General features: G+C 39.1%; 1 long non-coding RNA gene across 4 annotated transcripts in view; it reads right to left on the bottom strand.

Moving 5' to 3' along the window:
• The window catches only part of LOC112859350 (uncharacterized), a 232304-nt gene that overhangs the window by 136144 nt on the left and 81768 nt on the right, over nt 1-14392 (bottom strand). For all 4 annotated transcript variants that reach the window (XR_015246924.1, XR_015246923.1, XR_015246926.1 and 1 more), the window contains one exon: nt 1016-1124. This is a non-coding gene — a long non-coding RNA (uncharacterized LOC112859350). The remainder of the gene's footprint in view (nt 1-1015; nt 1125-14392) is intronic.

Genomic DNA, 14392 nt, shown 5'->3' with positions numbered 1-14392 from the left:
AAGAAAAAGCTCATACTACTAAAAAACATGGAGAGAAGTTTACTTGATTTCTCAATTGCATTAGTTTCCCAATGTAACCAAGCACCACAAACTGGGTGGCTTAGAACAGTCTCATAATTCTGGAGGCTAGAAAGTCTACACACAAGGCGTCTGTAGGATTATGCTCCCTTGAAACGTTCATTGCTTCCTGGTTTCCGGTGGAGGCCAGCAATCCGTGGTGACCCTCGGCCTGCACCTGCAGCACCCCCAGTCTGTCCCTCTGTCCTCACCGGCTGTGCGTGTCTCATCTGAATGACGCCAGTCACATTGGATGAAGGGCCCACCCTACTTCCGTATAACTTCGTCTTAATTAATTACATCTCTAAGGATCCTATTTCCATATAAAGTCACATTCTGAGATGTAACTTTCAATATCTCTTTTGAGGAACATAATGCAACCCATAATACCCACTGACCACCATTTTCTTCTTTAAATTTTCTTCTTTAAATTTTTTTCTAAAATTTTTGCATTGAAACAGTTTAGATGTACACAAACTTTCAATGATAGTACAGAGGGTTCTCACATACCCTCACCTAGTTTCTACTGATGTAAATAACTTTCGTAATCATGATACAGTTTTCAAAACTAAAAAAATAACATTGGGAAAATTCTATTAACTAAGCTATGGACCTTTATTTGTATTTCATTAATTTTTCCACTGATACCTGCTTTAAAAATTTTTTGTTGTTCTAGGATCCAATCTATGAAATCAAATTTCATTTATTACATTGAGTTGCAGCACCAATCTGTGACTGTGTTCTAAGTCTTTACTTGATTTTTATGAACTTGGCATAGAGACTTTTGAAGAATACTGGGTGTTTTGTAGAATTCATCCGGATTTTTCTGATGTTTCCTCATAACTTCATTAGGATTATGAATTTGGAGGAAGGATATCACACTGGCGAAGTACCCTGCTCATCACATCCCATCATGGGGTACATGATACCAACATGGCTTCTTCTTAGTGATACTAACCTGCGTGACTTGGGTAAGGTGCGGTCTGACAGATTTCTTCCTGTAAAGTTGCCATTTTCCCCTTTCTGTGCTCTTATTGTTTGGGAGCAAATCCTAAATCCAGTCCACACTGAAAGGAAGGAAAAATGAAGTTTTACCTCTTGAAGGGAAGGAGAATATCAAAGAATTTGTAGACACAGGCCCAAACCAACACAGTCATCAGTGAATATTTCGGGGTAGATACTCTGAATCTATGCAGATAACTTACCTCTCCTTAACGTTCTGTCCACTAATTTTATCTGCCCTCTGTGAATCTCGCCCATAACAATTATTGCTGTGCTATCCAAAGGTAATTTTCTACTTTGGTCCTACCATATCCTTTTGAAAAGCAACTAAAAAATAATAATTCTGGCACAGCATTAAAGTAATTATATTAATTATATCTGTTGGGATGGTTGAGGAATCAATAAAATGTATTCATAGTGTTTTCTCTGAACTAACGTGAGCTCCAAGAAATAAAAGCCCATCACCACAGACCAGTTAGTGCATTAGAGCACTGAGTCATGCAAGGTGCTTTTAATGGTTCCGAGAGAAGGTGCACTGCCCTCTCTGACAGTGCTCATTTGCATACACATGTTTAATCCCAGCAGGAGGTGTGAATGCAGGTATCACCAGAGCAGAAATACAGGCATTCTCAAGTAAAAGCAGTTCTTCGTAAACTTTATAACCTCATTCCAAACTCCAGTTGTCAGTTTACAGCTTTCAGGGTGACATCTTAAATCAGGAAAATGCCACACGTGTACAGTAACTGGCCTAATCTTTTTGGTAAATTGCTGCCTATGATTTTCAAAAACATAGTAAATTGCTGGCAACTGACATTGTGTCTCCCTGCGCGATTAACTTCACTTCTGCACAGTTAATAAATCAGTTTTAAATTATTCATCAGATCACCCGGTGTCTAGGCTTTGACTGACAACCATTGATTTTGGGGACCTGTAATTCTAACTTTTATACTGAGGCGAAATTTGCCAGCTGATTGTTTCCATTCTCTTCCAATGTAAAATTAAAACCGTAAGCAGAAAGATGGCAGTGTAGGAAGATCCTGAACTCACCTTCTCCCAGGGACACACCAAATCTACAGCTACATATGGGTTATTTCTTTCTGAAAAGGATCTGAATGCTCCAATGGCTGCTCTCAACAACAAAGAATAAAAGTGCCACATCAAATTGGGTGAGAGGCAGAGACACAGTCTGGTGCAGCAACACACAATAGGGTGCAATCTCACCAGACAGGTGTTTTCGCCGCAAGAGTGAAGAAACGGTGACCCACACTGGGCGCCCTGGCTCCTGGAATCTGCACTGGAGAGGTGAGCCCTCGGGACACCTGGCTTGGAAAATCAGTGGGGCTGACACAAGGGGTCCCAAAGTGCTATCGGAAACCGAAAGTCCCCTTTTGGAGGGCTCATGTACCCTCACACTCGCCCCTAGACCCAGTGGAAAAACATCATCAGCGTTTGAAAAATGTCTAGATTATATGTGAGGGTGAGTCAGCTGCTGATCTGGAGGTTTCAGCTGGAGGTACAGGGGACAATTAAGATGCTCCCCCTTGGAACATCTGGACAGCTCAGTTGGTTAAGTGTCCGACTTCAGCTCAGGTCATGATCTCACAGTTCGTGAGTTCAAACACCGCGTCGGGCTCTGTGCTGACAGCTCAGAGCCTGGAGCCTGCTTCTGATTCTGCATCTCCCTCTCTCTCTGCCCCTCCCCTGCCCATGCTGGTTTTCTCTCTCTCTCTCTCTCTCTCTCTCTCTCAAAAAGTAAATAATAAACATTAAAAAAAAAATGATCCCCGGAGGCAGAGGTTCTGGCAGATGCCATTGTTGCACACTCCATGTAGTCTGCTAGCACAGGGGGGTGAGCTTGGGCATGGCACTCTTCCACCCTCTTGCTGGGATGGGTAGGGAAAGCGGTTGGGGCACTCTCTAAGGCAGGAGAATGTGGGTGGTTGTGGCGCTCCTGTGCTCCTTGGCTGGGGCTGGTGAGCCAAATAGCTGTGGCATTCTTCCACTCCCAGCCTGAAGCCAGTGCATGTGAACAGACAAGGTACTCGCTTACTGCATTGTTGAAGCCACAGGCACTTGTAGTCAAGACATTTTCCTACTGCCTTTCTGAAGCCAGTGAGTGGCCCACCCACTACACCCTCCAGCAGCCTTGCTAAAGCCAGCAGGTAAAAGAGTATATACAAGGGGCACCCCTTGATCGCCTGACCCTGGTGGACAAGAGACTGGTGTCTCTGCATGGGGCCTTCAAAGCTGGAAAGACAGTACTTGGTAGGCCAGCACCAGCAGGACACTGCACAGACAGAAATTTACTCAGCCTGGAGCTTCAGCCTCAGGGACGCACTTCAGGTTTCCCACACATGTAGAGGCTAAAGAGGCACTCCCAGGAAACATAAGCAGGGAGACACTATCCATGGCTCACTATAGCTCAGTGAGACTTCCCATAAAGGGCCTTATGCACTTGTCTGGAGCCTGATTTTTGCCAAGTGTCACCTAGGGGACACCTCCAGATCTCCTGGTCTGGAGGTCAGCAGGGTTTACAATTGGGGGCCCATGACACTGTATATATTCACATACTTTATTTTTTAAATTTTATTTTTAATATTTATTTACTTTTGAGAGAGAGACAGAGCGTGAGTGGGGGAGGGGCAGAGAGAGAGGGAGACACAGAATCCGAAGCGGGCTCCAGGCTCCATGCTGTTAGCACAGAGCCTGACGTGGAGCTCGAACCCATGAACTGTGAGATCATGACCTGAGCTGAAGTTGGATGCTTTAATCGACTGAGCCACCCAGATGTCCCATATATTTGTACTTTAAATGCTGCTGCTTGAGGGTCTGGCTTCCAATCAGCCTGAAATTAGGTGCTAAATGAGATTCCTCCCCTTTGATCACTGACAGGTCTTGGCACACCCTCAACAAAACAACTGGACATACAAAAAATAAGTCAGGTAGCTTAGACAGTCATCAAGGTCCATGAGGCAACCAAGAGCCAGGGCAAGGTTGAATGAATCACCTACACGAGGCCACCCTTTCAAGACTGAGAGAGGTAGCTGTTTTGCCTCGTATATGGAAACAACACGGAGTCAAGCAAAATGAAGAAAGAGAGCAATATGTTTGAAAAGCAAGAACAAGACAAGACCTCACAAAAATACCTTAATGATATGAAGAAAAATAACCTACATGAGAAAGAAGTAATGGTCATAAAGATGCTCACCAAATGTGGTACAAGAATGGACGAACACAGTGATATTCCTCAACAAAGAGACAGAAAACATAAGTCGGTACCAAACAGAAGCCACAGAGCTGAAGAATATAATAACTGACCTGAAAAAATACACCAGAGGGTTCAACAAAAGACGAAATGAAGCAGCAGAATGGATCAGCCATCTGGAAGAGAGGGCATTGGGACTCATCCAGACAGAGTACTGAAAAGAGAGAATTAAAAAAAAAATGTAGATAACTTAAGGGACCTCTAGAACAACATCAAGCATAACCACATGGCATTATAGGGGTCCCAGAAGGAAAAGAGAAGGAAAAAGGGGCAGAACAATTATTTGGAGACATAATGGCAGAAAACTTCCCTAATTTAGTTAAGGAAACAGACACCCAGGTCCAGGAGGCTCAGGGTGTTTCAAATAAGTTGTACCCAAAGAGAACCACACCAAGACACGTAAAATGTCAAGTCAAAGATAAAGAGAGAATCTTAAAAGCAGCAATAGAAAAGCAAGTAGTTACATATAAGGAAACCACATAATTCCACGAGCAGATTTGTCAGCAGAAACTTTGCAAGCCAGATGGGAGCGGCAGGGCATATTCAAAGAGCTGAAAGGAAAAAAATCTACTTACGAATACTCTTCCCAGTAAGATTATCATTCAGAAGTGAAGAAGATAAAGAGCTTCCCAGACAAGCACAAACTAACACTTTCATATTTCATTATTATTACTACTATTACTATTGTGATTAATTTATCTATGTTTCTCATTATATAGAAAACTTCATGGGAATAGAAGCTGACCTTCTGGCATATTTTTATGTTCCTACTGCCATGCTTGTCAGCTCTAAATTAAAATTTGCATGTATAGATTGGGTTGTATACTACAGAAAAGCTCCAAAAACAATGGCTTAAGAGATATTTCCGCATAGAAAAGAAATCCAATATTACACAGTCTAGAGATGATATAACAGCTTCACAAAGACACAAGGTCCCAAGATGTCGTTCTGTCTTTCCATTCTATTATCTCAGTCGATAACTTGTCTCTTCAAGGTTATCTTATGGTCCAAGCTGCTCAGGCTCCAGCCAATCTATTTCCCCATCTTTCCCTATATGATTGGTTTTATTGCCTCATCATTCTGCCTAACCAGCATTCTCAGCCTTGCTTTTTTAGAGTGAAGGATCTAGAACTCTTGTGGGCATCCTGTGACAGTCACCCCAGTAAATCACACATCAAATGCACAGCTACTCCAGTGCTTCTCATGTTCAAGGCCACTCCAAAGCCTTAACTCATAATTTCTCATGCATCAATAAGAAACTTTCTCTGTGTAAAGAGAAAATTTTTAGATAAATGTGATTTTTGTCAAGTGAGATACAGAGGCAAATTTGTATAGCTAATTCAATGACTTTTTTTTTTTCCTTTATAATATCCCAGAAGGTAGTGTTCCATGTTCATGTCATAATCTCTGTTCCTGCAAGGCTCTCCAGCTAAATGTTCATCATTTATTTAACTGTGGGGTAGTGTTCTTTGTCATTGTACAAAACTACTGGAAGGCATAAGTTGGAAAACAGTAAGAGACATGCAAATAAGCATGCTTATCAGGCTTTCTTCTATACTCTTAGGAGCATTGGCGAATGTCACCTAAAATTCATTTGGATTTTCCTCTTAATTGAAGTTTCTCAACCATGAGATGGTATCCATTAAATACATGAATTAACATCACAGTAGCAGAATCCATAATCTTAACAGCATTTACTGGCGTTCTATTTGTTTTACACATTGTTATTGTAGAACGACCTTACGTTCAATTTGTTCCATCAAGAATTCCACCCATACTGCTTGAATTTCCTTTATTAAAAAGGTGGAGACACACATTGTACTAGATGCTGTTAGAGCTGCCTCAGTCTACAGCTCAATGGCGTATTTTTGGCACAGTGTAGCCTAACTCTCATATGTTGAGACAATTAAAGATTGATTAAGACAAAAATGTTGCTTTTACTCATGAGTGAAGTGGATACATTTGGAGACTGTCACGTGAGCAGAACCCCAGGAACACCAGGGAAGCTGGGTGACAGCGATCCCTTCCCAACCTCTCTCCTGCTTTAGTCTGGCTGAGGAAGATGAGAAGCACTGCTCTATTCTGTCCCCTGCCCTGGGAGGGGTGGGGGGCGGAGTCTGGGAGAGGAAGTGCGGGGAGGGGAGGAAACCTGGAGCCAAAGCCACACGTGTGGTTTGCTTGGCCAGCGGAGGAGACGTGAGAGCATGTATTAGCAACCAAATTTTAACAGCTACAGTTGGTGCAGAATCTCTGCCTGGTGCATCCCCCTGGAAAGGGGGATTTGGCACAGAAGCATCAGAGAGGGAGTTACTGGAGAAAATGGAATCATTTCATGCTTATCCTCTGGAATTGACACTATAACATAATTACACAGATGAAACACTTACTTTTATTTAAAATACTGTTCCTTTTCATATGTTAATTGGAGGGAGACTGTAGTATAGAATAAAAATGGCAGAGACAATATATTTTGGTGTAGTTATTCAATTATATGTGCACAGACCTGGTCAATACAGTGACTCTAACACAGAGTAATAAATGCTGCTACTATGTATAAAAAAATTAACCCATCTGCTTAAAAAAATAAACAAAACCCACTGGCAACCACTAAAGACAGACATACCACTCATTAACAGCAATTCATGCAGCCGAGGCTACAGTGATTACTTGAAAGTTTAGACTGATTGTGTTTATCATTAGACTGGGTTACCTAGCAGTAAATTAAATTAAATTTCCTGGTTGTCTCTGGAGAAAACATTCCCCCAAATCTTTGTATTTGCATTAAACATCATGATAAGACACAATACACATTTCAGCTTGCATACGGCTCTTCTCTATAAGCTCCAGAGGAAAAAAATTAGGTCACCATTTCAGTGAGGAAATATTAGAACTTTATTTTTTAGAAATTATGTTCACTTACAACTCTAAGGTCTCTGGAATAAGAAACATAACTATTTTAAGCTGACTTCTCCTATTTTCTTTACTTTAATGGCATCCCTTGAAAAAGTACCATTTAGCAGTAAAAATAAAAATCAAGATCCACAGGCGTATGAACTTCTTTAGAATTAAATCAAAGGCAGGTTTAACTATAAAGATCCTCAAAGCCTAGAGACATCTACCCCCATCACCTCCCTTCTGTCACTTCCCTCTCCCATCTATGTCTGAGAATCAAAATAGAAGAACAGGATATATAGGATAGTAAATATCAGACCTACATAAAAAAAAATTCTGGTGACCAAAAGTGTCTATGTATAAAAAAAAATGCCTACTTGACACCAACATTAGAATATTAAAGACATGATTTTTATAGTTCAAAGGAAGGCACAGACTTTGCTCAATTTCTAAAACTGTTTCTATAAATGCTTCTGGATCATTTCCTAGAGTAATTATTCTTAAATACAGGTGTTACCAGTTTCTAGACTTCGACTAGTGTCTTATTTCAAGATTTCTTTTGAGAGTTGCCCAGGTAGAAAGAAGTCACTCCTAGGAAAAGCTAAACGTAAGTAGTAACTAGTAATAAATTAAAGAAATTATATCTATTTCATTAATTTAAAATTAAATTAATTGTAAGTAATAAATGTATTAAATAAACTGCATCTATTTGAATACAAACAAAATATACAAAGCACAGCTGCCGAAGTTCAGTCTACTGAAAATAAAAAGGAACTGATGATGCATAAAAATGTTTAGAAAGTTTATTAAATATAATGGCTAGATTGTAGCCAGTTGGGAGGAAACTGGGATTTGGGTTTCCTAGCTTTAGAACTCTTACTTGGCTCTCTAAAGTATTTCCAATTCAAAATACCACGTGCAGCAGAAAAAAGAACCAAACTCTGAAATTTAGAAATTGAATCTTAAATTGGTATATCTAAACCAGTCGCATTTAAAGTAATTATTGATACAGATGGACTAATGCTCTCTTGTTTGTAACTGCTTTTTATTCATTGCATTTGATTTTTCTTTTTTCTCATTTCTGCCTTTCCTGGTTTTAAGTGAGCATTTTTTATGATTCCATTTTTATCTTTCCTAAGCATATCAATAACACTTATTTTAAAGATGTTATTGGTTTCCCTAGTGTAAAATACACATTTTTAATCAAAGTCCACCTTCAAATACCACTATAACTTAGCATGCAGTATAGTCAGTTTGTAACAGAATATTCCCAATTTCTCCCTCCTATCCCTTGTGAAATTGCTGATATTCATATTTCTCCATATACCAATGACATTGTTACGATTACTGCTTTAAACGGTTGTCTTATAGATCAATGAAGAATAAGAAAAATAAGGATTTTTAAAACATTTATTCTTTCTCTTTATGTGATACTTTCTTTATATAAATCCAAGTTTCTGATCCATATCATTTTCCTCTTGCCTAAAGAACTCTTAATATTTCTTTTCTTCTACTTCTTCTTCTTTTTAAATATTTATTCTTGAGAGAGAGAGAGAGAGAGAGAGAGAGAGAGAGAGAGAGAGAAAGAGAGAGAGAGAGAGCGTGAGTGAGAGCGGGCAGAGAAGGAGGGAGACACAGAATCCGAAGCAGGCTCCAGGCTCCAAGCTGTCAGCACAGAACCGGATGCGGGGCTTGAACTCATGAACCGAACCGGAGATCATGACCTGAGCCAAAGTCAGACACTCAACCAAGTGCACCCAGGTGCCCCAAGAACTCTTAGCATTTCTTGAAGAAGGGTGAGTCTGTTATCAATGATTTCCCTCAGTATTTGTTTATCTGAGAAAAAATTTGTCTCTTTTTCTCCAAAGTAATTTTGCTGCATATTGAATTCAAGGTTGAAAAAGAGGAAAGAAAAAAAAAAAAAAAGAATTCAAGGTTGACGCTTTCTCCTTCTAAATAGTTCACTCCACTCTTTTGCTTACATGTGTTCTGATGACAAGTCTTTGTTTTCTGGAGGTAACACTACACATATTTTTTCATTTCCCCATCTTCTTTCAAGATTTCATCTTCAACTTTTTGCAGTTTGAATGGTAATATGACTAAATATTTGTGTGGCTTTTTGTTTTTGCTTTTAAAATTTATTCTGTTGGTATCATCTGAGTTTCATGGGTCTGTGGCTTGGTGTCTGTCTTTAATTTTGGAAAGTTCTTGGCCATTACTACTTTAAATTTTTCTTCTGCTCCCTTTCCTCTTCCACTTCTGATTTCTCAATTATGAATACGTATGTATACCTTGGGATAGTGTCTCACAGTTCCTGGATGTTCTATTTTTTTTTTAATGTTTCCTTTTCTCTTTGCATTTCAGTGTAGGAAGTCTCTATTGACCTATCTTCACACTTCTTGATTCTTTTCCCAGCTACTTAAAGTTTCCTGAGGAGCATTCTTCATTTCTGTTACCGAATTTCTTTCTCTAGCATTCACTTTTCACTCTTGGAGTTTCCATCTTTCTGTCTACTTTGCCCATCTATTTTTTTTTTTTATTTGAGAGACAGAGTGGGGTGGGGTGGGAGAGGGGTACAGGGAGAGAGAATCTTAAGTAAGCTCCATGCGGAGCTCACTCCCACATCCCTGGGATAATGACCTGAGCCGAAACTCAAGAGTCAGACACTCAACTGACTGAGCCACCCAGGTGCCCCATACTTTACTCATCTACTTTTGTATGCTACTTTCATTCTTACAGTCCTAAATTATTAACCATGGTTATTTTCAATTCTCTGATCATTCCCACATCTGTTATATCTGAGTCTGCTTCTGATGACTGCTGTGTCTCTTCAGAGAGTAGTTTTTTGTTTGTTGCGTGCCTTGTGATTTTTTTTAAAACTAGACACATTGTTATCAGGTAATAGGAATTGAGGTAAGTAGATCTTTCATTGGAGAATTTGTATCAATGTGGTTAGGATTAAGCTGTGTTTAACATCTGCTGTAGTTATAGTCACCAAAGGCTTTGAATTCCTTTGGTGTCTTTGTCTCCTCTCTTGACTTGGCCCCCCTCTTTGTAATCTACTTCTGAGAGTCTGTATCTTGGCAGTTCATTTAGCTGCAATCCACTGTTATTGTACTAGAAAGCTACTGGTATGGTGGTAAGGTGTTGGGGAGCGGAAGTGTTTGTAATATTCTAATTAAACCTAAGTCTTAGGGTGAAGACTGTCTCAGGACTGTGACCTCACAGTATTTCTGCTGCTTTGTAGCTCCCACCCCCTACTTCTTCCATTGCCTCCTCCCCTCCCTGGTTCCCAATCTATTTCCTCAAAGCCCTGGCCTCTGCTGACTAAGTTTCTTTCCTTCTTTGCTGAGATTGGAAGTCTGGAGGGGCACAGAGTGGGGAGGAATCCTCTGTCACAATCTGGGCATATTTTACAGTGGCGACTCTCCCCCACTCCCCACCTTCTGGAGGAAGCCCTTAAAGGGGTCATTCTCAGATCGTCACGTGAGAACCTGGTGGGTTTCCTGGAGGAAAAGTCCATGGAAGGGTGGGAGCCCCCTAAAACTGTGCTCTATCATTTAAGTGTTCCTAATAGCTTCTGCTCCAGGTAGGTAGATCTCTGTTCTGTCTCTGGATGTGCCTGTCTCTCCAAATGTGCCTGAAACCTCAGTTTTCTGATGGGTCCAATAAAAATCTTAATTTACGGTTTGTCCAGCTTTTCTTGTTGTACATTTGGAAGTGAACTTCAAAATCTTCTCAATCTATTAACTTTCTATTTACATTATCCAACTTTTTCAAACCTCCAGAGTCAGGAGCCTGGGTCATTTCTACAGTTTATGCTCTTCTAAAAGTAAGTTGTAGCAGGAAAACCTCCATTTTGAAGGCAACATGAGAGATGTGACACCTCACTTAACCAAATTGTGAACTACACATTTAAAAAAAAAACATAAGTGACAAAAAGCACAGGGAATATAAATTTTCTGACTATGATGAGCCTCTGAGAATAATGGCTATAATTATGAATAGGTATGGCCCACAATGCACAGTTCTAATAATGGGTAGAGTATAAAATAAAAAAAAACAAATGTAATAAAACAAATACAATATTCTTTATAATTTTATTATCAGTTAAAAGTCATTTATTATCATAATGGTTAGGAAACAATAATATAATCCATGTGTCTACATAGTGAAAATTAAGGAAAGCAAGAATTTATGGACTTTTCTGGGTAAGTAAAATAAATGAAAGAACTATTGTATCTAATGTGGTGACTTTTTTCCAAGGAAATTATCATTCTCAGTCATCCGAGCTATAATTAAGTTCTCTGGAGCACAGTTCCTTTATCTTGGTGAGCTCTAAGATTTCTATCTAAGGCTAACTTGAGTGAAGGATACCAATGCTCTCTAGTATACGAAGTATTTTCTACCGTAAGAAGAGTCATTAATAAAAAATCACCTGTGATGTCAACAGATTTACAGGTTGCTGCATTTGATTGGAAGCCTTTCCTTCATCATGGAAATTTGTATTAATTTATTCATCCTAAACTTATTCATTAAGATTCCATGGCCTGTGTTAGTTAATATTTTTTACCACATGATCCACAGACAACACGTTTTCCACTTCTGTAAAGTGGACCAAAAAAAAAAAAAAAAACCACCCCAAAACAAAAAACAAACTTTACTAACTTAAGTCCAAACATCTGTTTTTAGAACTGGCTTTCTATCTGGACTATGGAAGTGCCATCATTCACTATCTCCAGCCCTGACAGTTTATTAGTATAATGTATTTTGATATCATGGGTGGCCTTATAAAAATTTGCATAATGTTATCTGTTATAACAGGAGAATCCTCAGAAAACAGTAATCAAGTGAGCATTCAGGACAAAGTAATATTTTCAGGCCAGCAAAGCACTTTAAAAATTAATGTAATTTTACTGGCAAGTACTGAAAGTAGAAACTATTGAACTTGGAAATTGAAAGATCTTAGTGGACCTTATAAAGAGAACACTTTTCTGAGTGCACCCTGTCTCTTTCTTCTTAGAAGATTCAAACTTAATTGACCTTTTGATTAGTGACCTGTTTTGTATATATGCCTTTCATCCCCACATTTTTCTTCTTTCTCTTTTTATTTTCTTTTTGTCTTATGTACCATGTGAATTTCCCTTTGAGGCACCTGGAATGTTTTAATTAACCTATTTTGCTCTGGAAGTAGGTAGTCTCTCTAAAATTAAGTTTATCATCCTGTTTATCACAGTTTATCATCTATTCATGTGGAAAAAGCACACTTACAAGTTATTATAACACATATTGTTAATGTAGTAATTGAAGATAATATAAAGAAAACGCTGATTTGATGAACAAATAATGACTTTGGAAATATGTAAATATAATAAAACCTCAAAACAGTAGCCCCATGTTTAGTTTTTCATGCTGAAGTGGGACTTGCCTTCCAAGGTATCTTCATGTACACTTTTAAGTGAATTCCTATCAGTATGACTATGTCTCCAAATGGGTAAGTGATACATTGTTTTAAACATTCTTGTTATTAAAGCAGGAAAAGGAATTGAATAAGAATGTTAGCATAATATGCATAGCAAATTGGTGTCTCAGTTTGAATAAATTCTGCAAAATACATGTATTACATAGGATGGCGTCTTTGCATGTTTTTAAGTGGAATATTTACCTACCAATAACCGAATATTTTATGGTGGTGATTCCTATTTTTTTAAATTTTCTTAATGTTTGTTTGTTTATTTATTTATTTAGAGAGCATGAGCAAAGGAGTGGCAGACAAAGGGAGACACAGAATCTGAAGCGGGCTCCAGGTTCTGAGCTGTCAGCACAGAGCGCGATGCAGGGCTCGAACTCATGAACCATAAGATCACGACCTGAGTTGAGGTCAGACGCTAACCGACTGAGCCACACAGGCGCCCCTCATATCTCTAATTCTTGATCAGATAGCAGAGAGTAGCCCAGATGCACCCTTACATGTCAGTCTATCTAGCATAATGTCAGTAGAGCATAGAGGATTTTCATGCTTTCTACAGAAGCAGTAAATGATTGCCATGCAAATATAAGAGCAGCTTGTGCTGAATTTTTATTTAAGCGATTTAAATATTTTCCTGTATACAGCACAATTTGTCATTGTAAAGAAGAGCCTAAATGGTATAATTAAATAAAAAGCCATATCTATTTTTAAGCTTCTCATTTCCAACTATAGTAGTCAGACGTATGCTGTTGTTCTAAGTCACTCTTGAAGCTTTCTAAGTACCATGAAGTGCCTCTCTTTGCCCTTATGGTTTACGCCTTAGCAAATCTGCCTTGACCAGCCCTGATTCTTTTTTTTTTTTTAATGTTTATTTATTTTTGAGAAAGAGAGTATGTAGGGGAGGTGCAGAGAGAGGGAGACAGAGAATCCCAAGCAGGCTCCACGCTGTCAACACAGATGCCCCACACAGGGCTCGAACTCACTAACTGTGAGATCATGACCTGACCCATGACCACGACATGAGACCATGACCAAGAGTTGGATGTTTCACCAACTGAGCCACCCAGGTATCCCGAACCTGTCAGTACAGATTCTTATAGAATCTAACAAAGACTCCAGTGAGGCCTTTTTGTAGTAAGGGGCATTTGATTTGGTGAATCAGCAAGAAATCCCCAGAGGACTTCCTCTAGAACAACCCCCCTCTCCCAGAGGTGGTTTCTGTTAGTTCTATTGTAAGTACCGTGCAGTTACAACCTGTCAGCATTTCTTATGTCAGGGAATGTGTTAGTGAAGCCCACACCCTAAGTTTAATATCTGTAAGCTAGTATTTCCCTTTAATAATGTGTTGTTATTTAATAATTGCCCAACTGTCTTCCATCACATGCAGATTAGGAAGGAATTTCAGATTTGATGAATAAAATGATTACATCCATTAAGTTTTGTGTTATTTCAGCACATTTTGCATCTCGTCATTTGAATTTATTTACCTCTATGAAACATGATTTGAGATAGACTTCAAATTACACTAGAAAAGGTATGTCCTGTGGACCTGGTGACATAGGACCTTTCTCTTCTGTGACTAAGTTCTTCAGTATCACTTCCAGTTTCCTGAGACGCTCTCCCTCTTCCACACACTTCTGTTCTGTCAAACACCACAAACACAGGACTGCTGTGCATAGGCGACAATTATTGAAGACTTGTAATAA

The sequence above is a fragment of the Puma concolor genome, chromosome F2, assembly GCF_028749965.1.
Source record: "Puma concolor isolate L17-30 chromosome F2, mPumCon1.1.hap2, whole genome shotgun sequence".
In the NCBI taxonomy this organism is placed as follows: Eukaryota; Metazoa; Chordata; class Mammalia; order Carnivora; family Felidae; genus Puma; species Puma concolor.
The sequence above is the reverse complement of the archived record's forward strand: the minus strand, read 5'-3'. Positions and strand labels throughout refer to the sequence as shown.